The sequence below is a fragment of the Nomascus leucogenys genome, chromosome 13, assembly GCF_006542625.1.
Source record: "Nomascus leucogenys isolate Asia chromosome 13, Asia_NLE_v1, whole genome shotgun sequence".
NCBI classification, from domain to species: domain Eukaryota; kingdom Metazoa; phylum Chordata; class Mammalia; order Primates; family Hylobatidae; genus Nomascus; species Nomascus leucogenys.
The window spans coordinates 92,544,785-92,571,751 of record NC_044393.1 but is presented as its reverse complement, the minus strand read 5'-3'; the positions used below and the strand labels follow the sequence as shown (position 1 = coordinate 92,571,751).

The 26,967-nt window shown below is 38.8% G+C and overlaps 1 pseudogene; it reads left to right on the top strand.

Moving 5' to 3' along the window:
- The first annotated feature begins 445 nt into the window (after positions 1–445).
- LOC100590431 lies at positions 446–26,016 on the top strand (annotated as a pseudogene).
- The last annotated feature ends 951 nt before the right edge of the window (positions 26,017–26,967 follow it).

The following is a 26,967-nucleotide window of genomic DNA, read 5'->3' as shown; positions in this document are numbered from 1 at the left end:
TACAAACCATTTAAGCCTGGAATTGCCTTGTAATATTATCTTCACACAAAGAGAGCTTGATGGACAATGAGCACCATCACCACCCACCCCCACCCCCACCCCCACCATACAGACGCACATAAATGACAAATCAAAGGCAAAGAGCGATACCCCTAGGGATATTGTTAAAGAATCTAGATATAGTACTGATTAAAGCTCCAGGTCAACACCTAGACATTTTTGTTCCCTTAATCAATAAACTGCTTTTTTTTTTTTTTTTTTTTTGCTTCTACTTGTTTCAGTTTAGTTTCTATTACTTGTCATCAGGAAATTCCAACTAAAACATTTTCCCTTCCTCAAGTCCTTTCCAGCTTGCTGTTAGAGCAGTGTGACACCTGTCTTTTCTCACAGAGGATTTGCCCTGGAACAGACCCTCCTGGTTTTATATCTTTTTCATCTACTCATGATGGGTGTCCACAGCTCAACAGGAGTTAGGACAGTGATGATGCAACCCAGTTACCAGTTTACTGCTGATGGTAAAGATGGCCAATGGTTACCAAGGCCCAGGGCCCTAGAATTCAATGATTCAGAAACCACGCACTCTCTTAATTTTAAAGGTGTCTTTGGAAATGTACGTTAGACCAAAAAAATCCAGGTTTTATTTCCAGCTTTCAGAAGACAGGAGCTTGGTTGGAAAGACTGACTAATGGTTCTTTGCCTCCTCAATTTAAAGATAGTTTCTTCAAGAAAACTCTATACCCCGCTGTATCATGACTATGCACACTGTTTACCTGCAGTCAGACCACCCATGCTTCGTTTAATACTTCTCATCACATTTACGGTTAATGTTTATTTGGTATTCTCTTACCCCACCAGGCAATATGTTTCATGTTGGCTGATGTCCATATTTCTCAGAGATGTATCCCCAATACCTGTCACAGTACCCGACACATCAAAAGCTTTCCACAGGTATTCATGGACTGAATAAAATTTTACAAGACTGAGCAAGGATTTCTAGCTCCTGTCCCTGTTTAATATCTTACAGAGGCCTATGATATTTACTGAAATCAAAGAAATCCTTTTATTATTCTATAAAGAGGTTGCAATATGGCTTTAATATCTCCCCAATTTTTTTCTGTCTTGTAACTGGCTATAAAACTTTGCGTAATACTAGGCATCAGATTGAATAAGAGGAAACTTTGCAATGGTCTCCTTTTCTCCTTTTATAGATGCAAGAATCAGAACTTATGGGAATATCTTTAGCAATATTTTTGTGGGGGATGATGATGAAAACTCTCAAAGGAAATAATTAGCTTTTAATTAAATTTCTTGGCCCTTGACATTGTACGGTCCTTGTCTTCACCTCTTACCATGCCTGTTTCTTCTCTCTCCTCACTTGAACGTCAGCCAATATTAATTTTGGAGGCACTCTTCTCTGAATTATCATCTCACCTTGTCCTGCTTTGTGTCACTACATTCTGGATCAAGGGCATTCCTCTAAAGTGGAAGATCCCCAACTGTGTTTATATAACTCAAGTCTTTTCCTGACTCTCCTCAAGATGGCACCCTAAGTACAGGCTCCAGCCTCTTCAACTTCGCCATCCATTACTAGAAAGACAGATCTTTTCTAAAACTCTTACACAGCATTAAAAAAACAGAAGGCAGGCTCCCCCTAAAAGATCCAGGGAGATGGTATCACATGGTAAAAGAAAACCAAGAACTCACCCAGAACAAAGTGCTGCAAAGAATAAGAATGGCCACAAGAGGTCTTGCAAGTCCAGAAGGATCAGATGGGGGAAACAGATAAGTCTCAGGAATGCAAGGATAATGTATTCCTAATACATCTATTCGTTCTCTGAATTCATAGATTACAAGAAAAAAAAAATTTATGCTCATGCCGAAAAATAAATTGAAAAAATCCAAGTCCCGATGATCGTTAAACATTAGCAGCACAGTAAAGTAGAAAGAAACTTCCTATAAGAAGTAGTATATCTACCAGAAACCTTCAGCAAGCATTATACTCAGTTGTAAAAAGTCAGATGCATTCACATTAAACAAAAGAAGAATGTTCACTCTCAGTGTTACCTTCAACATACTCATAGAGGTCCTTATCAGTGCATTAAGACAAGAAAAATAAACTGGATAGAAATAAATAAAAGTCATAATATTTGGAAAATATGATCCTTTATAACTTGAGGGTGGATCTAATAGATTTAGTTGATGAATTGGATGTGATAGGGACAGGTAAAGAAAGATCAAGGATGATACCTAGGCTTTTGGCTTGAACCGTCAGTGTTTTTCAGAACTTTAACTGAAATAATGGAAAATGAGGATATGGGATGAAGAGAAAACATTAGCTAGACAGTTTGAGATGTGAGTCTAGACTTTAAAGGTTTGGGGTACAGAATGAAGAGAAGATATTAGATAGGCAGTTTAATAGATGAATCTAGACTTCAGAGCAGAGGTCAGGTCTGCACATATAAATTTAGAAGTCATCAAAAAATAGATGGTATTCAAAGCTTTAGGCCAAATTGAATTCTTAGGAGAAGAACATTGAGAATGCTGCAAACCAACATTTTGAGGCAAAAAAAAAAGAGAGAGAGAGAGATTTGGAAAGACTAGCCCCATGAGATAAGAGGAGAGCCCAAGCTTATTATAGGATCACAGAGCTGTGGGAGAGAAGGTTTTTTTGTTTGTTTTTTTAAGGGGAAGAGGAGCGAAATATCAACAGTCATATATTGTTGAATGCTGATAGGAAAATCATATAAATAAAGATGGAAAAGTAACCTTGAGATCTATCCGTATGGGAAACTTGACAAAGTACGTGGCAGATGAGTTAGAAAGCCAGCTAGGGTGGGTTGAGGAAATCAGGGAAATGAGGAACTTGAGAAATCTCATATTCAAAATGCTTTTGATACATTGTTCTTGATAAGAAAGCAGAGAAATCAAGGGATAATTGGAGGGATAAAGGACCCAGAGAAGAGCTTATTTTTTAAGGTGATGAGACACTAAAGAGTATTTTTACATCGATGTAAATAATCCAGTATGGGGAGAGAGATTATGACTTATGTGTTGGAAAGGGGAGGAAGTAAACTAAATTTAATATTATATAAAATTATAAAGTAGTTTACAAGGGAAACCAGTTGGATAGAACATGATCCATAAGTCAGCCTGGCAAACTAATTTTCTATCAACTCATTTGGATTTGAAGTTTATTCTATGCTTGACTTTTAAGAAACTTATGTGTAAAAAAAATACATATTTTTCTTTTAAAGAAATTTGATTAGCTCAGAGTATTTTGGTGTTTTTGTTTTGTTTTGAGACAGAGTCTTACTCTGTCACCAAGGCTGGAGTGCAGTGGTGTAACCACAGATCACTGCAGCCTTGGCTTCCCAGGCTTCAGTGACCCTCCTACCTCAGCCTCCTGGGCAGCTGGGACCACAGGCACGTGCCACCATGACTGGCTAATTTTCCTGTTTTTGGTAGAGACAGGGTTTCACCGTGTTGCCCAGGCTGGTCTCAAACTCCTGAACTCAAGCAAGGAACCTGCCTTGGCCTCCCAAAGTGCTGGGATCACAGGCATGAATCGCCACACCCAGCCCGAGGTTGTTTTTAAATAGCAAAATATCTGGGATTTTCCCCCAGTAATGGCACCTTACTTCCGAATATATCTTTGGTATCTGGGATGCACCTATATTAACAAAAGGTTTATTATTAATAATTCATACTTCAAAACTTTCTACGGATGAAAAAGTGCAGATTTGACTGGAATAATAGAGACTGCCTATCTGCTCTCAACTCACTTGATTCAGTTTAATTTTAACCAGAAAAGGGGGCATTTTTAGTTTTCTTTTTCTTTTTTGGCTGCTCAGCATTTGGATCCTAATTCTGTTTGGGGGCCTCCTAAAACAGTCAGATTCTTAACGGAGGATAGGCCCTTCCTATTTTTAGCCAGTGCATTAGCTAAAAATGCCAAATACATATATTCTTTCCCTCAATCCGTGTAGCTAGACTGTAGTCAGTTCAAGTCCATGAGGCCATTGAATCTTCCACAGATGACACTAGGAAGATGTGAGTGTATGGAATTAACTCTCTTAGTGGCATTCAGTGGCCAGTGGCCACAGCGATAGCATTATAACCAATTCTGGTGGCATAATTTTGACTATTTCTGAACATCCACATCCTAGTTCCTGGTGGAGTCAGGCTTGGTTCTCCACATACCCTACCAATTATGAGAGCAATCCAAACCACGTCTAATAAATTCCTACCTCGCAGAGTTAACCGAGGCTTTCTTTTTTGTTGATTGCCAACAAGATCCCTGAGTGATACACCAGATAAAACACACCTGCGGTATCCTCAGGACCACCTGAGAGCATTTTTCTCCAAGAATGCCACCCAATTCTTGAAATTTCTGGAAGCCCAAATAGTACCTACATTTTCCCCTTTGTATTGGGTCCTACTTGGCTCACAATGGTCTAAATTATTTTTCAAAGTTCAGTATCCGTTTATTGTGAAGATAAAGGTGCCTGTGTTGTGATCCCTGCATGCTATGAAAAAGTGCCATGTAGAACTAATGTTAGCATGAAAAAATTCACCAAGAGGAGGCAGAAACTCATGAAATATTAATTGTTGAAATCAAGAGTAAGAATCAGTTTTAGATTCTCATGTTTTTGGAACATTTCAAAAGACTTAATATTCTGGTAAAAAAAGAAATTTATATATTCTGGGATAATGATAAATATATCACTTTGCTACAAATCATCTCGGATTTTTCTCTCCTTTCTTACTGTTTTAGCTTTCCGATTTTGCTTTTGTCCTCATGCTGCACCTCATCTTCCTTCTAAGCTTTCAGACTATCCATTCCATTCCTTTACCTATAGAAAAAAAAATGTGGTTGTGGATGTGTTCTTTTTATAGTAAGTGCTGAAAAACTATAAACTTTAAGCCAAAAAGACAATACTTATTTCAAAACCCTTCCTTTAACAAATCATTTTGCAGAGCGTTAAAAAGACCATAAAGAGACAGTATGTTTTCCCCAGCCATTGAAGGTATGATGAATGGCATATCCTGAGAGTAAATGGAAGAGCCACTTTATAAAGTTTAAAGAACAAATACTTGGGTTTAGTTATGGACTTCATACTAACCAGAGACACAAGGCATTTTAGCTGAATGACAGTAGACCGAACTAATCCTATAAAGTGACAAGGGGAAACACTGGGACCCTCCACTGTGAAATATCTTGGAGTGAAGACTTGGCAGGAAGTCAGTCTTGCATAAACATAAAAGCCAAACTCTTTAAGAAAACATATTATCATAAATGATTTATTTTTATGTGAGAATAGTTCTTTTAAAAAATATTTTAGATCTTTTTCTTGAATATAAATATTGATTTACTAATATGACCTGTCTTTTTTCATTCTCTAGACAACAATGATTTCTTAAGAAGAGACAAATGGAACTCAGAATAAGCAATCATAGACTACAAGCATAGAATAATTTCAATAATTTTTGCATTTGAACACAAAAAATGAATTACTAAAAGCATAGCCCCCTTCAAGTTGTAATTCAAACATGTAAAATAATTTGACTTCAATAGGCAAAGCAAATGACACTTACTTGGAAATTTCTAAGGTACTTACAAAAAGTCAAGGAGAGGACTTAACGTGAAGAAAAAAAAATGTCTGACTAATAGTGAATAAAATTATTATTGATGCAAAAAGCATTATTAAATGAAACCTTTTCAACATCTTAAATATATAATGGTCTAAACCTTGACCACCTCAAGTTCTTTTTAGAAACAGGCAGAGGAAAAGAGAGAAAGAAAGAATATAAGAACATTTATATCCAGAGTATACAACTCCAGAAGATAGAATTTATTCCTGTTTCATCTTTATGTGTAGTTTTCCCCATGGTTAACCAGTGCATTGCACTAGAAGGCTCAGTGTTTGTTGAATAAATAATCCCAGAAATAACTAGAAAATAGTGCAGAATAGTGAAGAGAGAGCTTAAATAGAGATCAGGAAAGATAAAGCATCTTCTTCCTTTCTTTACTATGTTGAGATACTCTCTGAGCATTATTTTCCTTATTTGAAAAATGAAGAGTCAAAATGCCTTAAGTACCTTTCAGTTTAGAAATTCTTTGCTTTGCGAGTAAATATACTTAAGATTGAGTACTAGAATTCAGAATTTTGCTGTGCAAGTTAAAAAATAATTCTCTCTTTGGGAAGAAAAAATGGGGTTATATATATTTTTTTATACTCTGTCAGTAGAATAAAGGGGGTCTTTAATTAGTAAAATTGTACATTTCAATATGTTCATGTTTGCACACAGAAAGGTACTGAGTACCTGCCATGGCTGTACTGCAATGTCTATTGTAAATGTCAGCTCTTCGGGGGGCAAGCATACCCACATTCATATGGCATTTCCTAAGCCTGTTTTCCTTCTCAGGGTTAAACTCACTGATGCAAATTGCCCAGCTGGGTTTTAATTAAACTTCTTGTCCCACTTTCCTTTGGGCTTTTCAATCATATACACTTCTCTTTCCCCTCTTTTCCCCATAGTCTTCTCCTTCTTTTCCCTAAACTCCTGCCACATAGGCCTGTGGTGAGGAGAGCTGACAATAATGAGGCCCCAGGAACTGGTTCAAAGCCTGCTATAGAACTTTTTTAATTAAACCCTTGAGATTTTAAGAGTTTGTAATTAGAATGCGTGGTTTGAAATGAACTAACATAACCTGCCATCTAGCTGGCATAACCCAGTGCCCATGGGTCTGCTGATCTCTGGGTGCTTAAGCCCTGGCAGAGCAGACTGTTTCTAACCATTGACCATCCTGTCCCAAAAGTGGGCAATGTCTTCTTTGAAGCTTTTGGGAAGTGTCCCAAATTCTCCTCCTATTGAACTGTTAGAATGTGTTTAATTTTCCACTACAAGAATACGTTGCTTTGATGAATATCTATCGGGATAAGTTTTTGCCTTTGTGAAATTTCTTCAGAATAGATTACCAGAAGTAGGATTAGAGTGGGAAAGGTAGAAATATATTAAGGGCTCATCATAGATGCCAAATTCCTTTCTTTTCACTCATCCATACAAACAAATATTTATTGAGCACCTGCTGTGTACCAAGTACTCTTCTAGGTGCTGAAATTTGGTTGTGAACGAGATAGGTGAGGTTTCTGATATCGTGGAATACCTACTCTACTGGTTAAGGAAGACAATCAATAAGTGGGCAAAAAACACATAATATAATTATAAATGGTAACAAAAGCTATAAAAACATATAAAATGGAATGATAGAGAATAGGGGTTGGCTTCTGTCCTTCTTTTGTAGCCCATACAATTTATCAGGAAAATTGGTCAGCTTTACCTTCTAAGTACGTAGAGAACTTAATATCTTCTCTACATCTGTATTGTTATCTCCCTAATCCAGCTCACCATCATCCTTTGCCTGGACTTTTGCAAGAGTTTCCTAATTGATCTTCCTGCTACCATATTAGTCTGTTCTCCCCACAGCAGTCAGAATGATTCTTTTAAAGTGTAAGCCAAGTCGTATAACTCAGCTGCAGAACACTTCCAATAGCTCCCTTCTCTCTCAGTGTAAAATCTGTCATTTCTATGGCTTGTAGAAGAATCTGTGGCCTGGACACTGCTACTTCTCTAAACCCATCTCTACCACTCCCCTCCCCGGCTGCAATCCTTTCAAATTTCAAGCATGACCCTTCCTCAGTGACTTTGCACTTGCTGTATCCTCTGTTTGAAATATAGTTTCCCCATATATATCTCACTCTTTCAGTTCTTTGCTCAAATATTACCTTTTCATAGAAATAGTCACTAACCATCCCAAATAAAATAGTATGGCATTCCCATGTCTCTCTTTATCCTACTTTCTTTCTCTTCATGGCACTTACCATCACTTGACATATTTATTTGTGTATTTTGTTTATTGATTTTTACCCACTAAAATAGAAATTTCATAGATCAAAAGCTTTATCTGTGCTGTTCACTGCCATATCCCCAGTGTCTAAATTGATACCTGGCACATAGGTAATGGCTCAATATTTGCTGAATTAATGAAGAAATTAATGACTTTGTTTGAACCTGGTGAGAGATTTCTTGGAATGTGCTGTGAGTCTAGACCATGTGTCCTATCCAACTTGTTTCTAATTTTTATCAATGTCATGGATCAAGAAATAGTAGAGGCTCAACAAACTGTATGCTGTCTTGGAGTCCAGCAGTGCTGGAGCTGGGGCTCAAGAGAAGTGCAGGCTGCGTCTCCAAGATCTAGGCGTGAGTGACCCTGGGCTATCACACCTGGGGCTAAGGTGCAGTGCTGCTGGGACTGAGGTGCAAGTGGTGCACACATTCCCCATCCATTGGCCTATGCTGTTGCCAATGAAGGCAGCACTACCCTCCTCAGTGGCAGGATAACAGCACAGTTGTTGCTTCCCCCATGCAAGCATTCCACCAGTGGCCTGCGGATCACCCAACCCCTTTGTACCATGGGTGGCTCCTCCACACGCCATTGGAGGCCTGAGGACAAGCCCACCTGACCCAGATTTACCCCCTCTCCATACAAGAGCACATAGTCTAGGGGCCAGGGGATTTCCCAACTCAGTTCACCACCATCGGAACCTAAACACTCCTCCCAGGGGCCTACTCACCAAAATGAGAATACCACAACTGGCACTTATCTGCATGTGCCGCCTGCAAGCCTAAAGACTGGCCCACACAGCCCATTGCAGCCACCACCAACACCAGCACATACTTCTCAAGACCCAGAGGATTGTTCTGCCACTGACTCTACCATTGCCCATGCCATGCTGATTGCCCAGAGGTCCAAGAACCTGCCACCCACCTTGCCCAAAGTTGCCACTACCAGCATGTGAGTAAGCTACCAGAAGGCCCAAGGGTTAGCCTGCCTGGACCCACTAATACTAGTGCCAGTTTACACTGCCCCCCTGGTGCCCAAGAACAGGCATGCTCAGCCCAACACTGGTACCAATGGTGCTGGAAAACTGGCCTACCTGGCTTCCCAGTCCCCAGCAGAAATTCACTACAGTTTCCAGCTGTACCCTAAGCCACCAAGGAAATCACAGATACCACTGATGCTGTTTAAAGCTACACTACTGCATGCACCAAGAATCAAAGCCAAAACGTTCTACCCAACAAAAACCATAGATACATCTTTAAGAAAGTCTTCCTCTATAAAAGCAAATTCAACAAGTTGGAAGAAGCTAATATTATTTCAGATATGTCGATATCAATGTAAGAACACAAGAAACATGAAAAAGCAAGGAAATACACACCTCCAAAGGAACACAATAACTCTTGAGCAACAGATTCCAATAAAAAAACGAATGAAATCATGGGAAAAGAATTCAAAATTTGAATATTAAAGAAGCTCAGTGAAATATAAGAAATTTCTGAAAAATTACAAAGAAATCAGGAAAACAATTCAGGATATGAATGAGTAATTTGCCAAAGATAGAGATAATAAAAAAATAGCCAAGCAAAATTCTGAAACTGAAGAATTCATTTAATGAAATACAAAATATATTCAAAAGCTTCAACAAAAATAGACTAGATCAAGCAGAAGAAAGAATCTCAGAACTTGAAAACAAGTCTATTGAAATAACACAGCCCAACAAAAATAAAGAAAAAAGAATAAGCAAATTCTTCATAGTATATGAAACACCATAAAGTGGCCAAATATTTGAATTACTGAGGTCTCAGAAGGCAGAGAGAGAACAAAAGGATTAGAAAACGTATTCAACATAACAATACATAACAACTTCCCAAGTCTAGCAAGAGATTTAGGCATCTAGATAAAACAGGCTCTGAGATCCCCAAACAGATACAATGCAAAAAAGTTTTCATGAAACATTATGGTCAAAATGTCTACAGTAAAATACACAGAAAGAATTCTAAAAACAGCAAGAGAAAACATATAGTCACCTTTAAAGGAATCCCCGTCAGACTAACAGTGAATTTCTCAGTAGAAGCCTTTCTGCCAGGAAAGAAAGAGATGATATATTCAAAGGGCTAAGAAAGAAAAAATATTGCCAGCAAAGGATCTATTTCCAGCAAATTATTCTTCATAAATGAAGGAGAAATAAAAAAGTCTTTCCCAAAGAAGCAAAAGCTGAGAAAATTCATCACCACTCAACTGGTCCTCCAAGAAATGCTCAAGGCAGTCCTAAACCTGGAAGAAAAAGACAGCATTTACCATCACAAGAACACAACAAAGTATAAAACTCACTGGAAAAACAAACACACAAATGAGGAAGAGAAAGAACTCACACGGTACCACCATAGAAAACTACCAAACCACAATGACAAACAATAAAAGAAAAAGAAAGGAATGAAGAATATACAAAACAACCAGAAAACAATGAACAATATGACAGAAACAAAACTTCACATATGGCCAGGCATGGTGGCTCACGTGTGTAATGCCAGCACTTTGGGAGGCCGAGGCAGGAAGATCACCTGAGGTCAGGAGTTTGAGACCAGTCTGGCCAACATGGTGAAACCCTATCTCTAGTAAAAAAAAAAAAATACAAAAATTAGCCAGGCGTGGTGGCACATGCCTGTAATCCCAGCTACTTGGGTGGCTGAGGCAGGAAAATCACTTGAACCTGGGAGGAGAAGGTTGCGGTGAGCTGATATCATGCTACTTACTCCAGGCTGGGCAACAGAGTGAGACTCTTGTCAAAAAAAAACAAAAAAATTCACATATCAATAATAACCTTAAATGTAAATTGATTAAATTCTCCACTTAAAAGATATAGACTGGCTTAATTGATTAAAAGAAGTATATATGATCCAACTATGTGCTGCCTACAAGAAACACATCTTACTTGTAAAGACACGCATAGACTGAAAGAAAAAGGATTAAAAAAGATATACCATGCAAACATAAACCAAATGTGAGCAGAAGTTGATTTACTTGTATCAGATAAAAGAGACTTTAAGTCAAAAATAGTAAGAAAAGGCAAAGAAGGTCATTATATAATGATAAACGGATCAATTCAGCAAGAAGATATAATAATTGTAAACATACATGCACCTAGTACTGCAGTACCCAGATTCATAAAGCAATTATTACCAGATCTAAAGTGTTGTGGGAAGTCAGGGACCCGAATGGAGGGACTGACTGAAGCCATGGCAGAAGAATACAAATTGTGAAGATTTCATGGACATTTATTAGTTCCCCAAATTAATACTTTTATAATTTCTTATGCCTGTCTTTACTGCAGTCTCTGAACATAAATTGTGAAGATTTCATGGACATTTATCACTTCCCCAATCAATACTCTTGTGATTTCCTATGCCTGTCTTTACTTTAATCTCTTAATTCCATCATTTTAGTAAGCTGAGAATGTATGTTGACTCAGGACCCTGTGATGATTGCATTAATTGCACAAATTGTTTGTAGAGCACATGTGTTTGAACAATATGCAATCTGGGCACCTTAAGAACAGGATAACAGCGATTTTCAGGGAACAAGGCAGATAACCTTAAAGTCTAGCTGCCTGTGGGCCGGACAGGACAGAGCCATATTTCTCTTATTACCAAAAACAGGTAAGAGAAATATCACTGAATTCTTTCCCTAATAAGGAATATAAATAATTAACAGCCCTGGGAAAAGAATGCATTTCCAGGGGGGCCTCTAAAATGGCCGTTCTGGGGGTGTCTGCCTTATGCAGCTGTAGATAGGGATGAAACACGCCTTAGTCTCCTGCAATGCCCCCAGGCTTGTTAGGATTAGGAAATTCCAGTCTGGCGAATTCTAGTCAGACCAGTTCTCTGCTCTTGAACCCTATTAAGATGTTTATCAATGACAATGCGTGCACAATGGGACATGGAAGTTCATTAGTGATTCTTGTTTTGCCCTGAAATTGTGATCTTGCCCTGCTCATCTGCCTTGTGATCTTTTGTTGCCCTTAAAGCATGTGATCTCTGTGACCCACACCCTGTTTGTACACTCCCTCCCCTTTGAAAATTGCTAATAAAAACTTGCTGGTTTTACCTCTCAGGGGGCATCATGGAACCTGCCGACATGTGATGTCTCCCCCGGACACCCAGCTTTAAAATTTTTCTCTTTTGTACTCTTTCCCTTTATTTCTCAGATCGGCTGACACTTAGGGAAAATAGAAAAGAACCTACGATGAATTATCAGGGGTTGGTTTCCCCAATACTAAAGAGAGAGATAAATTCCAGTACAACAACAGTGAGGGACTTCAACACCCCACTCTAAGCATTAGACAAATCATCTAGATGTAAAATCAACTAAAAAATATTGAATTTAACTGGACTATAGACCAAAATGGACCTAACAGACACACCTACAGAACATATTATTCAACAACTGCAGAATACGCATTTTTTTCTACTCAGCATGTGGAACATTTTTCAGGATAGATCATATTTTCAGCCACAAAAGAAGAAGTCTCAACAAATTCTTAAAACTTGACATTATATTAAGTATTTTCCCACACAACAGTGGAATAAAACCAAAAATTAATACAAAGAACAACTTTGGAAGCTATACAAATACATAAAAATAAAACAACATGGTCCTGATTGAAGAAATAAAAATGGAAATAAAAACATTTATTGAAACAAATAAAAATGGAAACACATGATGCCAAAATCTGTGGAATACAACTAAAGCAGTACTAAGAGGGAAATTTACACCAAAAAACATCTGCATCAAAAGAAGTAGAAAGTTTTTAAATAAACAATGTAATGATGTACCTCAAAGAATTATTATAGAAAATTTCATGTGCATCCGTGTGAAGAGACCAACAAACAGGCTTTGTGTGAGCAACATGGCTGTTTATTTCACCTGGGTGTATGTGGGCTGAGTCCGAAAAGAGAGTCAGCAAAGGGTGGTGGATTATCATTAGTTCTTATAGGTTTTGGGATAGGCGGTGAAGTTAAGAGCAATGTTTTGTGGGCAGGGGTGGATCTCACAAAGTACATTCTCAAGGGTGAGGAGAATCACAAAGAAACTTCTTAAGGGTGGGGGAGATTACAAAGTACATTGATCAGTTAGGGTGGGGCAGAAACAAATCACAATGGTGGAATGTCATCAGTTAAGGCTATTTTTACTTCTTTTGTGTATCTTCAGTTACTTCAGGCCATCTGGATGTATACGTGCAAGTCACAGGGGATGCAATAGCTTGGCTTGGGCTCAGAGGCCTGACATTCCTGCCTTCTTATATTAATAAGAAAAATAAAACAAAATAGTGTTGAAGTGTTGGGGCAGCAAAATATTTGGGGGGTGGTATGGAGAGAGAATGGGTGATGTTTCTCAGGGCTGCTTCAAGCGGTGTTAGGGGTGGCATGGGAACCTACAGTGGGAGAGATTAAGCTGAAGGGAGGTCTTGTGGTAAGGGGTGATATTGTGGGGATGTTAGAAGAAACATTTGTCATTTAGAATTATTGGTCATGGCCTGGATATGGTTTTGGATGAATTGAGAAACTAAATGGAATAAGAGAAGGAGAAAAACAGGTATAAAAGGTCTAAGAATTGGGAGGACCTAGGACATCTGATTAGAGAGTGCCTAAGGAGATTCAACATAGTCCTGCCAGCAAAGATTATTTATTTACTTCAAGAGTTTAGAGTGGCAGTTTGGGGATGGCACCGGGAGATATCAGCTGTAATGGCTTGGATAAACAGTGTAAACCGGCAGTGTAAACAAGAGCAGGGCATGTATGAGTAGTTGAGAACGGAGAATAGGAGTATGACTAGATAGAAGATAGTAGGGATGACAAGTTTTTTGGGGGGGCACAGTCTAAGTTGGTCTGGTGTCTGGAATGAGACTGGGGCCTAATAAAAAGGAGCTCAAATGGGCTGTACCTTGTAGCATTCCAAGGACAGGCCTGAATTCTGAGAAGCAAAAGTGGTAAAAGTATTGTCCAGTCCTTTTTAAGTTGGTGGCTGAGCTTGGTGAGGTGTGTTTTTAAAAGACCTTTAGTCGGTTCTACTTTTCCTGAAGATGGGGGACTGTAAGGGATATAAAGGTTTCATGAATACTAAGAGCCTAAAAAATTGCTTGGCTGATTTGACTAATAAAGGCTGGTCTGTTATCAGACTGTATAGAGGTGGGAAGGCTAAACTGAGGAATTATGTCTGACAGAAGGGAAGAAATGACTGTGGTGGCCTTCTCAGACCCTGTAGGAAAGGCCTCTACTTATCTAGTGAAAGTGTCTACCTAGACTAAGAGGTATTTTAGTTATCTGACTCGGGGCATGTTGAGTAAAGCTAATTTGCCAGTCCTGGGTGGGGGCAAATCTTCAAGCTTGATGTGTAGGGAAGGGAGGGGGCCTGAATAATCCCTGAGGAGTAGTAGAATAGCAGATGGAACACTGAGAAGTTACTTCCTTGAGGATAGATTTCCACGATGGAAAGGAAATGAGAGGTTCTAAGAGGCCGGCTAGTGGCTTGTACTATAGCATAGCCTGCCTTTGCTGGTGTGTGGCGATCAGGCCTGGTGGAACTGCCATCAACAAATCAAGCGTGATCAAGGTGAGGAACACGAAAGAAGGAAATACGGGGAAATGGGGTGAATGTCAGGTGGATCCGAGAGATACAGTCATGGGGGTCAGGTGTGGTATCAGGAATAATGTGGGAGGCCAGAATGAGGTCCCGGCCAGGAACAATGGTAATTGTGGGACTTAACAAAGACTGAGTACAGCTGAAGGAGCCAAGGAGCAGAAAGTACATGTGTCAGGTATGAGGAGAAAAAAAAAATAGACTTTGGAAGTTATGAGAAATGTAGAGAGTGAGTTGAGCATAGTTTGTGATTTTTAGGGCCTCTAAAAGTATTAAAGCAGCAGCAGCTGCTGCACGCAGACATGAGGGCTAGGCTAAAACAGTAAGGTCAAGTTGTTTGGACAGAAAGGCTACAGGGTGCAGTCCTGGCTCTTGTATAAGAATTCTGACCACACTAACCATGTCTAGGAAGGAAAGGAGTTGTTGTTTTGTAAGGGATTGAGGTTTGGAAGGTTAATCGGATATGATCAGCAGGGAGAGCATGTGTGTTTTTAAGAGAATTATGCCGAGATAGGTAACAGATGAGGATGAAGTTTGGGCTTGACTGAAGTAATGGGGGCTGTCTGTGAAGCCTTGCGGCAGTACAGCCCAGGTAATTTGCTGAGCCTAATGGGTGTCAGGGTCAGTCTAAGTGAAAGCAGAGAGGCTGGGATGAAGCGTGCAAAGGAACAGTAAAGAAAGCATGTTTGAGATCTAGAACAGAATAATGGATTGTGGAGGGAGGTATTGAGGATAGGAGAGTATATGGGTTTGGCACCATGGGGTGGATAGGCAAAACAATTTGGTTGATAAGGCATAGATCCTGAACTAACTTGTAAGGCTTGTCTGGTTTTAGGACAGGTAAAATAGGGGAATTGTAAGGAGAGTTTATAGGCTTTAAAAGGCCATGCTTTAGCAGGCAAGTGATAACAGGCTTTAATCCTTTCAAAGCATGCTGTGGGATGGGATATTGGCATTGAGTGGGGTAAGGGTGATTAGGTTCTAATGAGATGGTAAGGGGTGCATGATTGGTCACCAAGGAGGGAGTAGAGGTATTTTATACTTGTGGGTTAAGGTGGGGGGATATGAGAGGAAGACACGAAGGAGGCTTTGAGGTGGGGAGAGGGGCGGCAATGAGATGTGGCTGTAGTCCAGGAATAGTCAGGGAAGCAGATAATTTAGTTAAAATGTCTCGGCCTAATAAGGGAACTGGGCAGGTGGGGATAACTAAAATGGAGTGCTTAAAAGAGTATTGTCTAAGTTGGCACCAGAGTTGGGGAGTTTTAAGAGGTTTAGAAGCCTGGCCGTCAATACCCACAACAGTTATGGAGGCAAGGGAAACAGGCCCTTGAAAAGAAGGTAATGTGGAGTGGGTAGCCTCTGTATTGATTAAGAAGAGGACGGACTTACCCTCCACTGTGAGATTTACCTAAAGCTCGGCGTCCGTGATGGTCTACGGGGCTTCCGAGGTGATCAGGCAGCGTCAGTCTTCAGCCGCTAAGCTGAGAAGATCTGGGAAGGAGTCAGTCAGAGAGCCTTGGGTCAGAGTTCCAGGAGCTCTGGGAGTGGCTGCCAGGGGAGTTGAACGGTCCGACTTCCAGTGGGGTCCTACACAGATGGGATGCAGCTTAGGAGGAATCCTTGGCTGCAGGCATTCCTTGGCCCAGTGGCCAGATTTCCAGCACGTGTAGCAAGCTCCTGGGGAAGGAGGTTCTGGAGGAACACCTGGCTGCTGCGGTTCAGGCGTTTGGAAGTTCTTGTGTGCTGGAGATGTGGCTGGGGTTTGTCTCACAGTGGAGGCAAGGAATTGAAACTTTTTTCTATTATTGTACACCTTGAAGGTGAGGTTAAGTCCTGTTGTGGGGTTTGAGGGCCAGATTCTAATTTTTGGAGTTTTATTTAATGTCAGGAGCAGATTGGGTAATAAAGTGTATATTGAGAATAAGATGGCCTTTTGACCTTTTAGGGCCTACGGCTGTAAAGTGTCTCAGGGTTGCTGCCAAACAAGCCATGAACTGGGCTGGATTTTTATATTTGATGAAAAAGAGCCTAAACGCTATCTGATTTGGGATAAAGAAAAAGGAGCATTAACCTTGACTATGCCTTTAGCTCCAGCCACCTTTTTAAGAGTAAATTGCTGGGCAGGTGGGGGAGGGCTAGACGCGGAACGAAACTGTAAGCCAGACCAGGTGTGAGGAGGGGAGGTGATAAAAGGATTATAGGGTGGAGGAGTGGAGGCTGAGGAAGAATTGGGACCTAGCTCGGCCTGGAGAGGAGGGGAGAGGTCAGATGGGTCTGTAGAAAAGGAAGATTAGAAAGACTCAGCGACGCTTGGGGTTGGGATTGAGGGGACAGGCGGGAGGGAAAGAAGGAAGATTTGGGACGAGTTGCATTGGGCACAGAGACTAGAAAGGGACTGATGTGTAAAAGAATGCCTGGATGTCAGGCACCTCAGACCATTTGCCCATTTTACAACAAGAATTATTTAGATCTTGCAGGATAGAAAAATTGAAAGTGCCGTTTTCTGGCTATTTGGAACTACTGTTGAGTTTGTATTGGGGTCAAGTGGCATTGCAGAAGAAAATAAGACACTTAGATTTTAGGTCAGGTGAGAGCTGAAGAGGTTTTAAGAACACAGGCTAAGGGAGAAGAAGGAGGAATGGAGGGTGGAAGGTTGGCTATAGTGAAGGAGGCAAACCTAGAGAGAAGAGAGCGTAGAGACACGGAGGGAAGGGGTTCGGGGGTTCTTACCCTCTAGAAAAGCGGGAAAGGGGTCAGGGTGCAGAAATAAGGGATTGGGGCACAGAGATATAAGAGGTTGGGGTGTGGAAATAAGGGATCAGGGCACAGAGATAAGAAGTCAGGGTGTGGAAATAAGCGATTGGGGGTTTCTTGCCCCTTAGAAAAGCGGGACTTGCCACTAAGGGTGAAGGAGAAGGGGTTGATGGGTACTTGCCCCTCCCCCAGAAAAGCGGGACTTGCCACTAAGGGTAAAGGAGAAGGGGTTGAGGGGTACTTGCCCCTGCCCCAGGAAAGTGGGACTTGCTGCTAAGGGTGAAGGAGAAGGGGTTGGGGGTACTTGCCCCTGCCCCAGAAAAGCGGGACTTGCCACTAAGCATGAAGGAGAAGGGGTTGAGGGGTACTTGCCCCTGCCCCAGGAAAGCGGGACTTGCCGCTAAGGGTGAAGGACCAAGGCAGGTGTCCCTGCATGGTCTGACACCTCTGAAACGTGGGTGAATAATCAGAGAGGCATCCCTGCAATGATTAAACACCAAGGGAAGGCTGCCTTCCCAGTCCGTGACCGGCACCGGAGTTTTGGGTCCACGGATAAAACATGTCTCCTTTGTCTCTACCAGAAAATGAAAGGAACTGAAATTAAGAGAAGGGAGAGATTGAAGTGTGGCGCCAAGATTGAAAGGAGAAAGAGGTTGAGGGATAGTGAGGGAAGTTGGAGAAGAGAATAAAAAGAAGCCGCTTACCAGATTTGAAATTGGTGAGATGTTTCTTGGGCTGGTCAGTCTAAGGACCTGAGGTCGTAGGTGGATCTTTTTCACAGAGCAAAGGGCAGGAGGACAGGGGATTGATCTCCCAAGGGAGGTCCCCCGATCCGAGTCACGGCACCAAATTTATGAGCATCCGTGTGAAGAGACCACCAAACGGCTTTGTGTGAGCAACATGGCTGTTTATTTCACCTGGGTGCAGGTGGGCTGAGTCTGAAAAGAGAGTCAGCAAAGGGTGGTGGATTATCATTAGTTCTTATAGGTTTTGGGATAGGTGGTGAAGTTAAGAGCAATGTTTTGCGGGCAGGGGTGGATCTCACAAAGTACATTCTCAAGGGTGAGGAGAATCACAAAGAAATTTCTTAAGGGTGGGGGAGATTACAAAGTACATTGATCAGTTAGGGTGGGGCAGAAACAAATCACAATGGTGGAATGTCATCAGTTAAGGCTATTTTTACTTCTTTTGTGTATCTTCAGTTTCTTCAGGCCATCTGGATGTATACGTGCAAGTCACAGGGGATGCAATGGCTTGGCTTGGGCTCAGAGGCCTGACAGAAAAGGAAGAACAAACCAAACCCAAAATTAGCAGAAGAAAAGAAGCAATAAAGATAAGATGAGAACTAAATAAAATAGAGACTAAAAGACAAGGATCATTAAAACAAAAAGTTAGTTCTTCAGAAAGATAAACACAACCGACAAACCTGTAGCTAGACTAACCAAGAAAATAAGACAGAAGGACTAAATAACAAAATTAGAAATAAAAAAGGAGATATTACAGCTGATACCAAAGAAACATAAAAGATCATCAGAGATTATTATGAATAACTATACACTAATAAACTGGAAAGCCTAGATAAAATAGATACATTCCTGGAAACATACAAACCACCAAGATTGAATCAGGAAAAGATAGAAAACTTGAACAAACTGATAATGAGTAGTGACATTAAATCAGCAATAAAAAGACTCCCAACAAAGAAAAGCGCAGGACCAGATGGACTCACTTTCAAATTCTGTAAAGAACTAATATCAATCCTCCTCAAACTATTCCAAAAAATCAAACAACAGGGAATTCTCCCTAACTTACTCTAGGAGGTCAGCATTGCCCTGATACCAAAACCAGACAAGTACACACACACAAAAAGAAAACTACAGACCAATACCCCTGATGAACATAAACACATAAATTCTCCACAAAATACTAGTAACATGAATTTAACAGCACGTCAAAAAGATAGTACCCCATGAGCAAGTGGGTTTCATCCCAGGGATACAAGGATGGTTTAACATATGCACATCACATGAACAGAATGAAGGGCAAAAACTATATGATCATTTCAATAGATGCAGAAAAGGCATTTGATAAAATTCAACACCACTTCATTATAAAAACTCTCAACAAACTGGGCATAGAGGGAACCTACCTCAAAATAATAAAGGCCATATATATGACAAACCCACAGCCAACATCATACTGAATGGTGAAAAGTTGAAAACCTTTTCTCTAAGAACTAGAACAAGACAAGGATGCTCACTTTCACTACTCCTATTCAACATAATGCTAAAAATACTATTTCCCCTAGACAGAGCAATCAGACAAGAGTAAAAAATAAAAGGCATTCAAACTGGAAAAGAGGGAGTCAAATTGTCTCTCTTTGCACATGAAATAATCTTATATTTAGAAAAAAAGATTCCACCTAAAAATGATAAGCAAATTCAATAAAGTTGAAAAATATAAAATTAACATATAAAAATCAGTAGCATTTATATAACCAATAATAAAACAGCCAAAAGAGAAATCAAGAAGACAATCCCATTTACAATTGCTACCAAAAAAAAATACCTAGGAATAAATTTAACCAAGGAGGTAAAAGGTCTCTACAAAAAAACTATAAAATACTGATAAAATGAATTAAAGAAGACATAAACAAATAGAGGGCCGGGCGCGGTGGCTCACGCCTGTAATCCCAGCACTTTGGGAGGCCAAGGCAGGCAGATCACGAGGTCAGGAGATCAAGACCATGGTGAAACCCCGTGTCTACTAAAAATACAAAAAATTAGCTGGGTGCAGTGGCGGGCGCCTGTAGTCCCAGCTACTCGGGAGGCTGAGGCGGGAGAATGGCATGAACCTGGGAGGTGGAGCTTGCAGTGAGCGGAGATTGAGCCACTGCACTCCAGCCTGGGCAACAGAGTGAGACTCCATCTCAAAAAAAAAAAAAATAGACATCCCATGCTCATGGATCAGAAGAATCAATATTGTCAAAATGACCAAAGAAATATCTAGATTCAATAAAATCCTTATCAAAATACCAATGTCATTTTTTACAGAAATAGAAAACAAAATTCTAAAATTCATATGGAATAAAAAAAGAGCCAGTATAACCAAAACAATCCTGAGCAAAAAGTACAAAGCAGGAGGCATCACACTACTTGACTTCAAAATATAGTACAAGGTTATAGTAACCAAAAAGCATGGTATTGATATAGAAATAGACACAGAAACCGGTGGAAGAGAATAGAAAACCCAAAAATAAATCTACATATTTACAGCCAACAGACTTTCAACAAAAGTGCCCAGAACATACACTGAGGAAAGGATACCTTCTTTAATAAATAGTGCTGAAAAAATTGGGATATTCACATGCAGAATGAAACTGGACCCCTATCTTCCATCTTATATAAAAATCAATTCAAAATGGATCAAAAACTTAAAAATAAGACCTGAAACTATAAAACCACTAGAAGAAAACAAAGGGAAAACACAACAGGATATTTGTTTAGGCAAAGATTTTATGGCTGAGACCTCAAAAGCAGAGAAAACTAAAACAAAAATAGACAAATGGGACTATAGTAAACTAAAAAAGTTTTTGCACAGTGAAAGAAACAATTAACAAAGTGAAGAGACAAACTGTTGAATGGGAGGAAGTAGTTGCAAACTATTCATCCAACCAGGGACTAATATCCAGAATATGCAAGGAATACAAACAACTCAACAATAAAAAAAACAAATAATTCAATTAAAAAGTGGGCAAATGACATGAATAGACAATTTTCAAAGGAAGACACACAAAAGCCAACAAGCATATTAAAAAATGCTCAACATCTCTAATCATCAGAGAAATGCAAATCAAAACCGTGATGAGATATTATCTCATCCTAATTAGAATGGTTATTCCTAAAAAGACAAAAATAAATAAATAAAAACAGATGCTGGCAAGAATGTATAGAAAAGGGAATACTTAACAATAGCAAAGGTATGGATTCAATCTAAGTGTTCATCAGTGGGTGAATGGATAAAGAAAATGTGGTATATATACACAATGAAATACTATTTGTTCATAAGGAAGAATGAAATCATGTCATCTGCAGCAACATGGATGGAAATAAAGCTCATTATGTTAGGTGAAATAATCCAGGCACAGAAAGACAAATACCACATGTTCTCACTCATATTTAGGGACTAAAAACCTTGATCTCCTGGAGATAGACAATAGAAGGGTAGATACGATACCAGAGTTTGGGAGGGTGTGAGAGTGGGCAGAGGGAGAAATGAAAAGAGGTTCATGAAGAAGCACAAACTTACAGTTAGATAGAGGAAATAAGTTCTAATTTTCAATAGCAGACTAGGGTGACTATAGTTAAAAACAATATACTGTATATTTCAAAGTAGCTAGAAGAAAGAACTTGAAATGTTACCAACATGTAGAAATAACAAATACTCCATATGATGGATACCCCAAATACCCTGACTTGATCTTACACGTTTGATGCACATTAAAAATGCTCACATGTACCCCCATAAATGTGCAAAACACTATGTATCAATAAAAGGAAAAAAGAAATAGTAGAGGGTCTCACAAGCATTGTATACATGATTTGTTATCAGAATCATATTCAGCAATGCTTTTCAAACCACAGGTCACTAACAATTAGTAGTCTGTGAAGGTAGTTTAGCAGGTTGTAAACAGCTTCTTGTTAACAAAAGAGAATTCATCCAGGCTGGAACAGAATAGAATTGAATTGAAAAAAAAAAAATACTTTATCACATGTAATATGGCTGAGTGTTGTTTTGTGAAAGTTCTTTTTAATTATATGTAAATGGGCTTTTTGAGCACATAATGAAATATGATATAAAAAGTATTTGTTATTGTAGGTCACAGTGTTTTTTAAAAAACAATGGCCTACAATATTGATTCTCGGGAATCCACCCAAATTTTCCAGGAAATAAAAATACCAGAAGAAAACAATGAACTAGAAAAACAATGAAAAAGAAGCAAAGAGAGAACCAATGACCAAAGAGTTGTTCCTTTGAAAAAAGTCCGTAAATTAATAGTGACTAGCTATATCAGCCAAGATAAAAAGAGAGAAGACACAAATGATCAATTTTCGGAATGAAGGTTAGAAAATTATTTCAGATCCTTCTTAGTCATTTATAAACATAAAAATAAATCATACATGTGTCATACATGACACAGCAGCAAAACTCACTGAAGAAGAAATAGGTATCTTGAATAAGCTAGAATATATTAAAGAAATTGAATTTGTGGTTTAAAATTGTCAAAGAAAAATCTTCAAGTCCAGATGGCTGTACTAACACGTTTTTCCTAACATTGCAGAAAAAGGTAATATAATTATACACAATTTTTTCCATAAGAAAAAAGGGGAGGGAATGACACCCAGCTCATTTTATAAACTCAGCATTACCTGATATTAAAAACAAAGACATTATAAGAAAACTACAGACGAAATATCCCTCACAGCATAGATATGAAAATATTCAATCGAATGCTAGCACTTACAATCCAACAATACATAAAAAAAGATAATATATCATTACCAAGTGAGGTTTATTTCATCGTGTAAAGATAGTTAAGCATTCAAAAGTTAATTAAATTAGTTCACCACATCAGTAGACAAAAGAAGAAAAACATTGCTCATCTCAAGAGATGCAGAAAATCATTGGACAAAATTTGAAATCCAACCATAACAAAAATTCTCAGCAATTAATAATAGAAAGGAACTTCCTCAAACTGAGAGAGAGTATCTACAAAATGGGCTACTAACATCAGAGTTAATGCTAAAAGACCAAATGCTTTGCCCCTAAGATCAGGAATAAGGCTGAGAAGTCCATTCTTACTACTCTTTTTAGACACATTGAAAATTCTAAGTGCAATAAGGGAAGAAATTAAAAAAAAAAAAAAGATCTACAGATTAGAATAGAAGAAGTAAAAATGTTTCTCTTTGCAGATGATATGATTGTATATTTAGAAAATTGTAAGAATCTACAAGAAAAGTATTAGAACTAATTAGTAAATTTAGCAAGGTCAATAGTTAGAAAGCCAATGTAAATTTAATACACAAAATCACATTTCTGTCTACATTCTATATACTACCAAGAGAAACTGAAAATTTTCCAGCAGTGCTATTATAATAATAACAAAAATAAGAAGCAATTTGGTATAAATTTAACAAAATATGTTTATACAGGTGTACAATCTGCATATTGAAAACTCTAAAACGCCAGTGAAAGAAATCAAAGACCTAAACAAATATGAGATGTTCCTTATTCAAGATTTGCAAGTCTCAACATTGTTATATTATTAATGTTAATCATAAATTAACCTTCCATAGATTCCATGCAATCTTACAAAAAATCCCAGAAATATTCTTTTTGGAGAAATCGACAAGCTAATTCTAAAATTTATATGGAAAAAAATCAAAGGAAGTACAAGAGCTGATATAATTTTGAAAAGAACAAAGCCCGAGGACTTAATTATTTCATTTCAAGACACATTAATCAAGATGTATAGATCAAGATTAAAGTATAAAGCTGCATTAATCAAAAAATGTAGTATTGGTGAAAGGACAGACACATAAATCACTGTTACAAAACAAAGTCCAGATAGAGACTCACATATAAATTATCAATTAATATTTGATAAAGGTACAAAGAAAACTCAGTGCAGAAAAGAGAATTTTTTCAACAAATGGACTGAAAAACTTGAACATCCATTTGCAAAATTTTTTAAATCTTGACCCATACCTCACACCATATGTAAAAATAAAAATGAATTATAAACTGAAGTGTAAGAAAAGATAAAAATTCAGAAGAAATCGTAAGACCACAAATTGATACCTTGGATTAAACAAAGACTTAATAGATATGAAGTCTAATCTCAATCATGAAGATAAAATTGATAGTGATTCATCAAAGAACTTCTGCTCTTTGTAAGACACTGTTCAGAACCTTAGAAGACAAGCTATACACCAGGAGAAAATATCTGCAAAAGGCATTTCTGATGAAGAACCTGTATCGGAGATTTCTGCCTCTCTTCCCAGTGGGGTCACAACCTTCAGCCCACTCAGGATATTGGCAACAGCTGAGGTACTAAGTATTAGTAAAAAACTGAATGAGGGTAAAACAAAATCCATAAATTATTAGATAGTCCAGAAAAGATCCTCCTGCAGTTCAAGGATCAGATAAGAGCAGGAAATGCAGTTAGAAAGAATCACCTGGGCCAGGCGCCGTGGCTCATGCCTGTAATCCCAACACTTTGGGAGGCCGAGGTGGGCGGATTATGAGGTCAGGAGAGACCATCCTGGCTAACACAGTGAAACCCGGTCTCTACTAAAAATACAAAAAATTAGCTGAGCATGGTGGCGGCCGCCTGTAGTCCCAGCTACTCGGGAGGCTGAGCCAGGAGAATGGCGTTAACCCGGGAGGCGGGGCTTGCAGTCAGCCGAGCTCGTGCTACTGCACTCGTGCCACTACGCTCATGCCACTGCACTCCAGCCTGGGCGACAGAGCGAGACTCTGTCTCAAAAAAAAAAAAAAAAAAAAAAAAAAGAGAGAGAGAGAAAGAAAGAATCACCCAGAAGTAAAAGGTAAAAGCTGCAATCTCAAATAAAATTACCAGTTGTATTTTACAGTTGTTACAGGAAGCAACTGTCAAAACAGCTTTCACCAGAAAATGTGGGGAAACAGACAGCTTTTGCTGCTCCCGAGTGTGAAATGATTCCAACTGAATGGGTTTGCAGAAGAATAGTAACTGATTCTTTTCTCAAAAGAAATCGTGATGACAAGGAAGGATATAAGTTTTACCCACCTAAAGTGGAGATGTTTTTCAAGGATGATGCTGGTAATGACCCACAGTCATCTCAGGGACAGCTAATTGCTACAAAATTTTGCTTTGGTGAACTTCTCATAGGCCAAACTGAAGTGGATATCATGTCATACTACATAGGCTCTTTTCTGAAATACTGGAGAAATCTTGGTTGCCCCAGAACTGTACACTGGTTGATATGAAGATCAAATTTGGTGTTGATGTAACCCCCAAAGAAATTGTTCTTGCTGATGTTATTGATAATGATTCCTGGAGACTCTGGCCTTCCGTAGATGGAAGCCAACAGAAAGACAAACAGCCTCATCAGGACCTCAAAGAAGTAATTCCTGAAGGGCTCAAGATGGTAAAGAAAGAGTTAGAGTGGGTTGCAGAGAGAGAAGAGTTGCTTTTGAAATTAGAAAGTCCGTGCAGGATGGCAGTATTGGTAGGCTCTACTTCTGATCTTGGCCGCTGTGAAAAAATCAAGAAGGCCTGTGGAAATCTTGGCATTCCATGAGAACTTCAAGTAACATCTGTGCATAAAGGACCAGATAAAACTGAGGATTAAAGCTGAGTGTGAAGGGGATGGCATTCCCACTGTGTTTGTGGCAGTGGCAGGCAGAAGAAATGGTTTGGGACCAGTGACATCTGGGAATACTGCATATCCAGTTATCAGCTGTCCTCCGCTCAAGCAGACTGGGGAGCTCAGGATGTGTGGTCTTCTCCTCGACTACCCAGCGGTCTCGGCTGCTCAACCACCCTTTCTCCAGAAGGATCAGCTCAGTTTGCTGCTCAGATATTTGGGTTAAACAACCACTTGCTGTGGGGCAGACCGCAAGCAAGTGTTCTGAACACATGGATTTTCTTGAAGCAGGTTGACAAGGAAATCAGATAATGTAATTTATAAGAAAGATTGTCATTGCTTTTTGTAAGGGGGAAACTACAAATGTTTAGCTGCAGGAAAATCAAGCAAGATGAAAAGATGATGCTAAATTAGAGAACACAAATACAATGTATTAGTGAATAAATGCTTTTCCAGATCCATAGGTAGGTAGAATATCCGTTCATATTTATTAATATCTCCTTATAGGCAGAGAAGTTTCTATAAGGACATTTTCAAATTACTCTTTTATCCACTGTATGGTCATTGTTAGGTGATAATATAATTAAATAAATATATTTTATAAATGCCAATAATGTTCTATTATAAAGCTCTAGAATTATTACCTGACCTATATGTCAATCCATAAGTTTTAGAAAGTAAAACTGGCTATATTTTGGGTGATAAGAGCAATATAGTTCTCATTCACTCTATGGTCTTCACAAAATTCTAAGGGTATAGTTCTAAATTTTCAATTAGTGTTTCAGAAAGTGATCTCCACTTACATGTACATCTATAGATAAGTTTTGATTTTCTTTTAAAGAAAAGTTGAGATTGGATAGAAAACAAGGTAGAGGAACACTGTTGGACCCACAGAAAGGGGACATTTCTGAGACCTTCTCTGTTGGTTTTTAGAGCAATTTTCCATGGAAACAGTAGAGTTACCTTTGCCATGCCAAATGAAGATTTAGTGAATCTTACTTGGCTATGTAACAACAACAATAACACTCAATCATAAAATGAACAATTTGATTTTTAAGATATTCAAAATATTTTATTAGACATTGCACCAAAGAAGATATGCAGATGGCAAATAAACACAGGCAGAAATACTCAATATCATTTGTGGTAAAAGCTGTCTTCTTTAAACTTTCCCATATTTATGTTTTTTCTACTATTAGTAATATTGTATATTACTTCAATCAGAAAAAAATAATTTTGGAATTAGTATGTTCGATTTTATAA